This window comes from Heterocephalus glaber, unplaced genomic scaffold (genome assembly GCF_053883595.1).
Source record: "Heterocephalus glaber isolate CG9 unplaced genomic scaffold, H.glaber_assembly_v1.0 deba00001097, whole genome shotgun sequence".
Classification (NCBI taxonomy): Eukaryota; Metazoa; Chordata; class Mammalia; order Rodentia; family Bathyergidae; genus Heterocephalus; species Heterocephalus glaber.
In genome coordinates, this window is record NW_028258191.1 from 12,341 (window position 1) to 23,813 (window position 11,473).

General features: G+C 36.7%; 1 long non-coding RNA gene across 1 annotated transcript; it reads right to left on the reverse strand.

Moving 5' to 3' along the window:
* Positions 1-460: 460 nt before the first annotated feature.
* Positions 461-10,316, reverse strand: LOC147828413 (uncharacterized). The gene is made up of 3 exons (XR_015450825.1): positions 10,078-10,316; positions 8,612-8,689; positions 461-3,446 (listed from the first exon to the last, which is right to left on the reverse strand). It is a non-coding gene; the product is annotated as an uncharacterized LOC147828413 (long non-coding RNA).
* Between the last annotated feature and the right edge of the window lie 1,157 nt (positions 10,317-11,473).

An 11,473-nucleotide genomic window follows, 5' to 3' on the forward strand; every position in this document is an offset into this window, starting at 1 on the left:
GGATGCATATCAAGGCCATACTCTTAAGTGAAATAAATAGGACACACGTGTAAACACCAAATAGTTTCACTAGTGTGAGAAACTGATAGTGTAAATGAGGGTTAAGATGATTAAAATGAATAATTGATAATTTGAAAGAGGAAAAAAGGTCCAAAGACGAAGGGGTGAAGGGAGGGGAAGGGGAAAGGAAAAGGGAGAAAGGAAAAACTATGAGAAAAGAAAAAATAAACGGAAATGATGTCTATGAAAATAGGGAAGGGTGGAGGGGCTGAAGGGCACACAGGTAATGGGGAAAAAATAAGAATCAAGATATGTCATGCACAGGTACAAACACCCAATGATAAATGGAAATGAATCATATACCTAAAATGTACCAATAAAACAGCTTAAATTTTAAAAATTAACAAAGCACAAAAAGAAAAATGAGGGAAGATTTTTAAAGAAATGAAAAACTGTCATGACTAGAAAACACAAGCATGGTAGAGATTAACTGAACTATATCAATGATTATTTTAAATATGAATTACCTAAATATATCAGTTTAAATGTAAAGACTGTCAGAGTATACTTTTGAAAAAAATTCAAGTATAGCTTTTCTATTCTACATAATTCCATTTGACATAATTAAAAGTGGAAGGATAGAGAAAGATGATATACCATGGCAACACAACCAAATGAAATCTGAACTAGCAATATCAATTTCAGACAAAGCAGACTTCAAGAAATAATCAGGGATAAAGAATTGTGATAGATAATGATAAATGGAGTCAGCTCTCCAAGAAGGCATAGTAAATCTTAACCTATATGCCCCTGAACAACGGATTAACAAAATATGTGGGAAAAAAAGACCATTAGAGCTACAAGAAGAAATAGACACATACATTATTATAGTTGGAAACTTCAACACTCTTCAATCAGTAATTGATAGATGCAGCTGAAAGAAAAAATGGGAGTGCATAGTTGAATGAAAGGCCACCATCAGTTCATTGGATGTAACTGACATTTAATAAATACTTCATCCAACAAAGCAGAACAAATTCTCTTGAAGCTCACATGGAACATTTACTAAGACAGACCACATTCTAGGCCACAGGACAGATGTTAACAAATCGTAGTTTGTTCTTGTACTACAATGAAATTAAGCTAGATATCAATAATAGAAACATAGCTAGAAAATTCCCAAAATATTTAGACTGTAACACACTTCCAAATAACATTTAACAAGAGAGTCTCAAGAAACTTCAAACTATTTTAAAGTAAATGAGGAGAACACAAATTATCAAAATATATTGAATGCAGCAAAACCAGTGCATAGAGGAAAATTGATAAAATTGAAAGCATAGTATTAGAAAAAAAGAAACAGTAATCTAAGCTTCCCCTCTAGGAAGCTACACAAATGAGAGCAATATAAAATGAATGCAAGGGCCGGGGATTTAGCTCAGTGGTTCCGCCACCTGCCTCACAAGTGCAAGGTCTTAAGTTCGATCCCCAGTACCCAAATAAATAAAGAAATAAAATGAATGCAAACAAAAGAAAAAAAAACAATAAAAATTATTGCATAAATCAATACAATTGAAAAATAAAAAAAATTTTAAATATTGCTAAAAACAGAATATGGTTCTTTGAAGATCACTGAAATCAATAAATCCTAACCAGGCTAATCAAGACAAAGAGAGAAAGAGGTCAATTACTAATATCACAAACAAGAGAGGACATCAATACTGAGCTCATTGAAATGAAGAAGATAATTAAGAGTATTATGAACAACTCTATGCTGTCAGAGATCAGAGAAGTGAGGCCTAACTGGCCTCTCTGAGCACAAAGGAGAAAGGCTGCATCCAGGGTGACTCCATGTTGCAGGTTCCAGGGAAAAGCTAGAACACCTAAGATTAAGTTGTTTACCGGAATAAGTACAAGTGGATATTGGAAAGCAGATGAACCTTGTGCTACTTTGATTGCTTGTACCAGTGTTTAGGTGAATAAATGCAAGATGGGCCAGATGCTGGGGCTCCTAAGAGGCAAGAGCCCCCAGCTGCCCAAAGTTAAAGGGATTCACGTCTCTTTGTCATTCATCCTTGCTTGCCCCCAGGTCAAGAAGAACAAAGTACCAGGTCTAGGTCCCAGTAGAAGGCTTGACATGGCCAGTGGGGTGGGTCAGCTACACTATGTCACAAATTTGATAATTTAAATGAAATGGACCAATTCCCTGCAAGATACAATCTACAAAATATATAGGAGAAATAAAATGCCAGAAACTAGAAACAACCAAATGATATCAATAAGTGAGCGGATGAACAACCTTTAGTACATTCATACAATGGAATATCATGAAGCAATGAAAAAAGCAATAACAACATCAAAAGAGGGGCTGGTATGTAGTGTAGTGGTAGCCTGCTTGCCTAGTATGTCCAAGGCCTTGGGTTCAATCTCCAGGACTGAATATCAGCAACAAAACAAAAGGAAATATACATGCAAAGAAGCCAGGTGTGGTGGCACATGCTGTTAACTTCAGGTACTTAGAAGGATGCGGCAAGAAGACCACATGTTCGAGACTAGCTTGGGTAACTTGGTGAGATCAGATCTCAAAATAAAATTGAAAAGGGTTAAGAATGAAGTTCAGTGCTTCCTGTATTCAACTTCCAGTAAGGGGGGAGAGGGGAGATGCATGGAGAAGCCTTCCATACATATTCCTAATTGAAAGTATTTGGCCTAAAAATCCTCCCTACTGTATTACTCCAACTGTATGACATCTGGAAAAGGCCAAATTACAGGCACTTGGGCTAGGGAGTGAGCTTAGAGCTCAGTGGTAGAGCACTGCCTACCATGCTGGAGGACCTGTGTTCAATTCCTTGCAGTGCGAGTACACATATGTAGATGTAGATGTAGATATAGATATAGGTATACACTAGAAAGCATCAGGTGTCACCAGGTTATTAGGTTATTAGATTTGGGGGCGAATGGGAGGGGAGGTGTAAATATATGAAGAACAGGGAAGTTTCAGCATAAAGAAATTATTCCATACAATACTATTAGGATGGATATATAACATTATGCATTTGTCAAAATTCATAGAATTACACAACACAGAGTGAACCTTAATGTAAACTACAGTCTTTACTTAATAAAACATATAAAAGTGTTGGTTCCTTAACTGTATCAAATATACCACACTAATGCAAGAAGTTAATATTAAGGGAAACTGTGGAGAAGAAAATTTATGGGAACCCTGTACTACTGACTCAAATTTCTGTAAAACTAAATTCTAAAAACCAGTCTATTAATTTAACAAAAATAGCTATCACTTTTAGATACCTTCTAAACCTACCTGCAGTAGGTAGATTTTCCTTCTCCGGTCTTCCTTACCACCCTGAGGACACAGGAAGGGAACACTACATGTTCCCTTTCATTCACGGATTTTAGTTTTGTTGTTTTTGTTTTCTCCTCTCCTGGAATGACAGGTAAGCTTCCTTAGTTTTCTGCAGTCATTATTGGCAATGACTATCTCTTCCTGTTCCCAGCCTGAACATAGTCTTGGCTAATTACTACCATAATCTTTAGTTGTTGTTTGTCACAATGAATGATCACTCTTTCCTAAGTCCGAACTGTTTCCAACACATTCCATAGTAGAGTTATAACTGTCTCAAGTGTCTGCTTGGATCTTGATCATTTTTTAAGGCAAATGATCAATATTTGTGCTTATAGAAGTACTATTTTGTCCCTAACCTACTTCTTTAAAAATGAAATTTTTATGGATATTTTCCTTCTTGCACATTTCTTCACACTGGAAACTCTCAGAACTCTTGAAATATGGATGCTTCTCCCAGTTTTATGCTCTAGAGCACAGGTTAGCCAACTATGCTTGTAAAGGCCTTGATAATAAGTACTTCTGGTTTTGCCAACTTCCAGCACAAATGACTCACTGTGTCTTTCTATTGTGAAAGCCATCCACAAGACTTTACACAAAGGAGTCAAATTGAGCCTCAATAGCCCTAAACAGTAAGCTACTCTACACGTGCTGCCTCTTAACTTCTTCCTCTCCCTGTCTCACTTTACCTACCAGTGTTTTGTGGGTCACTTCCTACATAAACTGCCCTGGGATCTGGTATCTCAGGGTCAGTAACCCAAACTTAAGGTAACTGCAATAGAAAGATGAAACATGCATTAACATGGTGAATAGATTTGAAACTAAGATTGATGATGAAAGAAATTGTGAACACAAAATGAGAAGACAGATGTAAGAGTACTGAGAAAAGATAAAGCACTCCACAAATATAAGGTGAGAACATTTATATTATGGTTGTCATTAGAGTCTGAACCAGAAAATTGCTGTATAAAACACTGCCAATTCAAAGCTACTCTTAATTAGGAAGGCAAGCAGTCATATGAACAATATAAAACAGATGATTGAAAAATAACAGCATCAAAGAACTATAGAAAATTTATGCTGCATTTTTTGTATCTTTTTATAGATTTGTCTGTCAAATAAAGCTCTTAGAATAACAATGTCTCTATATAAGTTAGCCGGATCAAAAAAGGTAACATTTGCAATAGTGTTTTTGACCTATTTTGAAAGTGAGAAAAACATTATAGAAAGAGTTGACTTTTCTTTTCAACATAACCTATCCTAATTTCCTTCCTGTTTTCCTAAGTACAATGAAACTCATTAAATTGGTGTCTATTCATGTTCATGGTTTTATGATTTTCACCCCACATCCATGGCCTTATAAGCAATATACACTGTAAGTTTTGTGATTTTAAAATTTACATAAATATGGTCATGCTGTTCAAATCATTCTGTAACTTGCTGTGATCATCCAATATTACCACTGAGACCCATCCATGCTGATATATGTTAATTGAGTATACATACGTCTTTGGAGAGATCCTCCCTCTTCTATAGGATAAGTTATTTTGTGTGTCCTTTAATAAAATACATCAGTGATTCTCAAGTGGAGCAATTTTGGCCAGGGCAGTGTCTGGAGCCATTTAGGGTATGTGACACTACCATCTAATGGGTAGAGGCCAGCGAAGCTGCTAAGCTTCCCACAGTGCACAGGACTGCTCCCACATTGAAGAAGCATCTGGGTCAAAATGATAACAGTGCTGAGAAAAATCCGTGGTATAAATAAAAACCATCTATTCTACATTCCTGAAGAACTCCTGAAAATGGAGAAGTAACCCAAATAGACCATTCAAGCTGAGATAGTACACATTCTGCCTGATGGATCATCAGAACTGTGTCTTCCATGCACTAGAGAATGTTCTCTTCTTACACATGGATTTTCAACTGTTTTATGGATAACCATTATTGCTTATTTTGGGGGGTTGTGTTTATGGGCATGTGTACTGTGTATGTGTGTTATGCTAGGAGTGAATACCCACAAGTTGGATCCTTTGTATTCTTCATATTGATAGGAAAATATAATGAGAATTAAGCTAGACTTAAGGTAGCAAAGAGTAACCATATTTTAGGATCTCATACATGGTGTTAAAAGATAATTTTTAAATGATAAAATCATGATCCTCCTATACAAAAGTAAACATTTGTTAAAGATTTTACTCTGCTCATTAATTTGAAAAATGTTATGGTATTAACCAGTTTAAAAGAGAATCCAGAGAATAGATATAAGGGCCAGGGAATTAGCTCAGTGGTTTTGCTGCCTGTTGCACAAACGCAAGGACTCAAGTTCAATCCCTGGTACCAAAAAAAAAAAAACAACAAAGAATAGACACAAATACAGTGGACTCTTGACTTACAAACTCAATCAGGTTCCAAGGACTGGTTGTAACTCAAGTTGGTCGTAAGTCAATACAGCTGAGATCTGAAATTTTACCTGGGTACACACTATAGACAACAAAGGGCAGGCTTAGGTCCATTAACCTAATTAACCCAAGTTGTTCGTATGTCAGGCCAGTCATACCTTGAGGGTCCAGTGTATAGGGGAAGAACAGTAAAATGAATGTGCAAATTGAGGCAAGATTGGCTTTTCCATCATAGGAGAGAGAGACTGAGCTTCTCTCTATCAGACAGGAAATAATTTGGTGTTTATAAACAATAAATGCTTTGCATTTCTATCTATTATCAATCATTTACAAAGTTATAAAACAGCTCCCAAAAAACAAGATAACCCAATAGGGAGTACGACTTCTTTTCCTGTAAAGGCATAAATTTAAGAATGTATAGCCCAAACTTCAGAATATATACAACCTACTATTGTGATTATCTTGTGTAAGCTGTGAAGCAAATACAGGATTTCCACTACCCCCAAGAGAATGGATGTTTCCTTTGTCAGTCATCATGAGAAGAACACATTCCAGGGCAGTAAAACAATGCCAGGCCCAGGTTGAGACAGTTTGAAGAACTTCCTTCTCTAAGATGGGAAAAATTGGACCTCAGTCCCAAAGTAGGGAGGTACCCAGAGTCGCCTGTCTCTTGCCTCCCTGATCTGCCTCCCTACCATAGGATGGATGTGGGAATGAGGCAGGGTTTCATGGTTTCAGTTTGGATGTGTCAGTTCTAAACCTATTTAATTCTCCTGGCTGTTGTAAATTATTCTGTTTTAAGTTTCTTTTCCTTGATTTTCAAGATAAAGTGGATGATTTTAGCACCTTTTAGATATGAGGAATTTGGAGAAGGAATGACCTTGCTTGGAGACCATAGTAGGATGAATTATCAGTGGTCATCAGGGGAAGACAGTGATATCCAGCAGCATTGCTGCTCAGAAGAAAGAAGAAAAGGCAGGGGTCAAAAGTGACTGGGCCTGAATATTCATTAGGCACTAACCTGGGGACATCAGAAACAGGGAAATAATTTGAGGAAGGACAGTTTTCTGCAGTTTTGCTGATTTGAGCTTACACCATGGAAGCTGGGCTCGAATCTGAAGTATGACTTTTGCTGTCAAAGATTATTAAAGTCTGAGACTCGTGTTACTGGTTGTGGGAACATTTTATAAACCAGAAAGATTGAAAATGCAATGATAAAGGTGATACGATAAATGGGTGCTTTTCTTCAGTTGTAAAATTCAGTTCCTAATTTGGTCTAGAAATGGTGAACAAACTCATATTGAATAGGTAACAAGACAATCAACAGCAAGAAAAAAATCAAGATCATGATGATCCAGTCTTCCAGAGGATTTAATCACCTGCCATTGGAATTACTATGCTTAAGACACCTTCTGCAGAATTCTTTGCATAAGCCTATTAGAGACAGTTCATGAAATGTGCTTCTCATTTTGTGCAACCTATTCAGATATAGGTTTGGCTTTAGACTCATAAGTCCAAGACCACAGAAATTCACTCTCTTATTTGATTTAGTAAGAATTAGTATAGTAAGCCTAAATTTTACACTTCTCAGCCTAAATGTCAAGGACAACTGTAGGTACATGATTAGCCCCCAGATGGAATTTGCATCAGAAAGGCAGCATGCCTGATAGAAAGATCTGGAACCTTGGTCTTAAATTGCACCCTGGCACCTACTAATTGAAAAATCTTGAATAATTTGAATCTCAATGGGTTTTTATTTAATCTTATTAAAATGAAGGGTTTAACCAGATGATTCTTTTTTTTTTTTTTTTTTTTTTTTGGTACTGGAGATCAAACTTGGGACCTTGTGCTTGCAAGGCAGGCAATGGAACCACTGAGCTAAATCCCTGGTCCCTAACCAGATGATTCTTAATGGTTCATCTAGCTAAAGTTTCTTTGATTTTATAAAGCAGTTGTCCAGAATTCTTCCAGTTTTACATGTGGCAGAGGAACAGACGTAACATATGGAAAGATAAGAGCCAAGAACTCCGATTTTTTCTCCACAGTTACTGACTAAACATCAAAGCGTTTGTATCTGATTTTTTAAATGACTTCAAATTTTGTCTTTTGTTCTCTTTACATCCATAGCTTTTTCACATAGAGTAAACTAGTTAAATTAAGTCAAATAATAATAAGGAAATAATTGACATCTATTAAAACTATTAAAAATCAGGAAAATACATATGTTGGAAAAGCTATAGCAAAACTGCAGCACACACCCATGCTGATGTTACTGGCAAAACAGTTTAAGGAGACATTTTGAATATACTTATCAAGTATCATAAACTTGTTTGACTTAGTAAAACCCCTATTCCAAATTTATATTTAGGATTGCTCTATTTCTCCAATTCTAAGTTTCAACTTTAGAATTTAATATCAATTCAATAATTTTTAAAAAGGAAAAACCAAATATACTAAAATATTACTTGATACACAATAAAAGAATATGTATACCTTGGAATTAAAGAAGTATGAAAATTTTAAAGGAGAAAAATCCATATACAAAAATATACTCAAAGAAGACTTAGCTTTTGTTTCTTTGCTTTTTTTTTTTTCTTTTTGGTACTGGTGATCGAACTCTGGTCCTTGTGCTTGCATAGCAGGTGGCAAAACCACTGAGCTAAATCCCTGGCCCAAATTAACCTGGGAAGTTGGATTTGTTTTGTTTTGTTTTGGTGCCAGGGATTGAACTTGGGTCCTTGTGCTTGCACAGCAGGTGGCAAAACCACTGAGCTAAATCCCCGGCCCTCTTTGTTTTGTTTTTTGAGATAGAATCTTGTGATGTAATCTAAAATGGCCTTATACTTACTATGTCGCTCAGACTGGCGCTGCACTCTCCAAAATCCTCCTGCCTCAGCCTCTTGATTCTAGGATTATAGGCACCCCTCTGTGTGGCATAGAGCAGAGTTATTTATAATTTCAAAAAATAGCACTGGAATCTAGTAATAAGAAAATGATTAAATAAAACATGTAATATACAAATACAGTGGATGTAACACAGCTCTTAAAAATTCTACAAAAAAGTGAAAAAGGAGGCATAGTTCCAAATTATTGTTACAAAATCTGTAAAATGTATAAGTGCATAAAATATAGTTTTATCAACTTAGCAATAAGTTCATATGGATAAAACTATTAAAAGATTTCAAACAAATGAGAAATTATGTCACTGAGATACTGGAATTGCGTATACGTGTGTATTTTTAAATGTCTTTCATATAGTTAAAATGTTTCAATCACAAGTAAAAGTTCTTAGAAACACTCACGTTTGTATTATACATATTTAAAGTGTACAACATGATGTTTTCACATATAGTCCACCACAAATAATGTATACATACTTCAGAAAAAAAACCATATAAATATTTTAATACTCAATTTATAGAGACATCATGAGATTAATGTAAGTTACCTTTGGCCTCTACCATTACAAGAGGTGCTCAAAGTGGTGTCTGTGCCCTTCCAGACATTTATTAGTATGGCAGACTGCTGGTTTTTCATGTTTGTAGTGCTTTTAAAACATTTAAAATAGTCGTTTTGGACTTACATCCTAATTTAAATGTTATCCTCACCATCAGGACTTCTACCATGCACCGCTACTTCAAAAATTTTTATTAATCTTTCAGATATTTGTAGTGCATCTAGGAGTTAATTTTATCAGAGGGAGGGAGTTTCTTATCTCTTGTATAATTAATTGAGGCTTTCATACATGATATAATTATTGGTTTCCCCTTAAAAATATTACACACTATTACACACACATGCACAGTGAGAGTCTTGTGAGTTCTCTACCCTGTGACACTCAACCAAAGCCTTATATAATTTTTCCTTTTTAATTTTTTTATTCTTTCCGAGAACCTTTGACTTTTTTACCATTGATTTTTTCTTTTTTTTTTTTGGTACCAAGTATTGAACCCAGGACCTTGTGCTTGCCAGGCAGGTGCGGCACTGTTGCATTAACCCCTGGCCCCTACCTTCGAAATTTAAAACATTGGTTGCTTATACCCTGGTCCTGGATAGATTTGTCAGTTTTACTTTGGCTAGGGCTAGGTGTTTTCAAACCGACCACTGAATGTTTTCCCTCGGCTTTAAAAAAACTTCCGTTTGTTCTGGAATCTTTTAAACATGCCAATAACCCATACACTGGATGTCTACTCTGTGGCTCTACCTGCTTTTTCTAAGCCTGCTAGGATATAGTCTTGGGGAAAACCTCCCTCTCTCTGAGTCTGAACCATCCCAGTACAGCTAGCCCCTCATGTCTGCGGAAAGCTGCCCCACCTGGAGTGCGGTTCGCCATGGCAGCCGGCCACTTCCCTCCCTTCCAACCTACAGCCAAACCAAACGAACGAACAGAAACGTGTGGAGGCAAAGCCCGCAAATCTTGTTCAGTACAGAGGGGTCTGGAGGACTGGGCCTCAATCACATTTTTTACATATGTCAGTTTTAGAAACCTCTCACAAGACTGAGACTCCACCGCCGCAGTCAGGCACCGCAGCCGCTCCGGAAGCTACTGCTAGTGGTCGCCAAGTGCGCGCCAGTTGGGAAGTTCCCGGATGTTCTTACAACACCTGTGACGCCCGGATGTTCTTACGAAGCACGCCCATTGTTGCGCAGGTACCTAAGAGTGCGCATGTGCAGGAAGTAGTACTGAAGAAGGCACAAAATATGCCTCGACATCAACGCGTAGAGTCCTACAAGTTCAACTAGGCTGTAAGAGAACTTCAATAGTGGGGATTTTTTATGGCACTTAATCTACCTGATCCAAGACCCCACCCAGGACCACACACTGCAATTTGCTATCGTGTCATTTTTCATTTTTCTTTATTAAGTTTTATTAGTACATTATTGCAGTACATAATGATTGAATTCCTCTTGGGGAGTTGGTAAATGTACATAACACATCTTCATTCTTTTTCCATTCCTTTCCCTTCATCCTTTTTCTCCTCCATTCATCTCTTGGTCCCCTTCCCTTTTGCAAAAATCTATCTCTCTGATTTTTACTTTATTTTCCTCTTTATTTATATTTTGGGTTTCTTATACAAGAGACACTATGTCATATTTAAGCTTGTGTGTCTGATTTATTTCTCTTAACATTATGGTCTCAAGGTGCATCTATTTTCCTACAAATTTCCTACCAAGTTTCCTTCAAGATAATCCTTATATATGACATAGTATTAATACCCCACTTGTGTAAAGACCATATTTTCTATATCCATTCACACCTTGATGGACATAAAGGCTGTTTAGAAGATTTCTCTTTTATGGGTTGTGCTGCCATAATCAGTTTTTCAGTTTGTCTTTAATGATATTCACATTTTGAGGTTGTTTTGTAGTATTTGGGATCCAACCCAGAGCTTCATCCATGCTAGGCCAGTGCTCTACCACTGAGCTAAATCCCCAGGTCTGGCATTGACTTTTTTTAAGAAGACAGCATGGTTGTTTTGTATAATGTGTCCATCTATTCTGTGTTATCTCCTGATATCTCAAAATCAGGTTATGAATTGCAGGTAGAAGTTCATATGTGATAAGGTTTGCATACCTGTGGCTATGTTGTCTCAGAAGGCATGTCATAGGACTTGGTGTTGACTAATCATTGGATTGAGGTGGTATCTTCCAGCTTTCTCCACTATAAAGATACCTTTTCCCTCATTGCAGTTAAGGGCCTTTTTTTGTT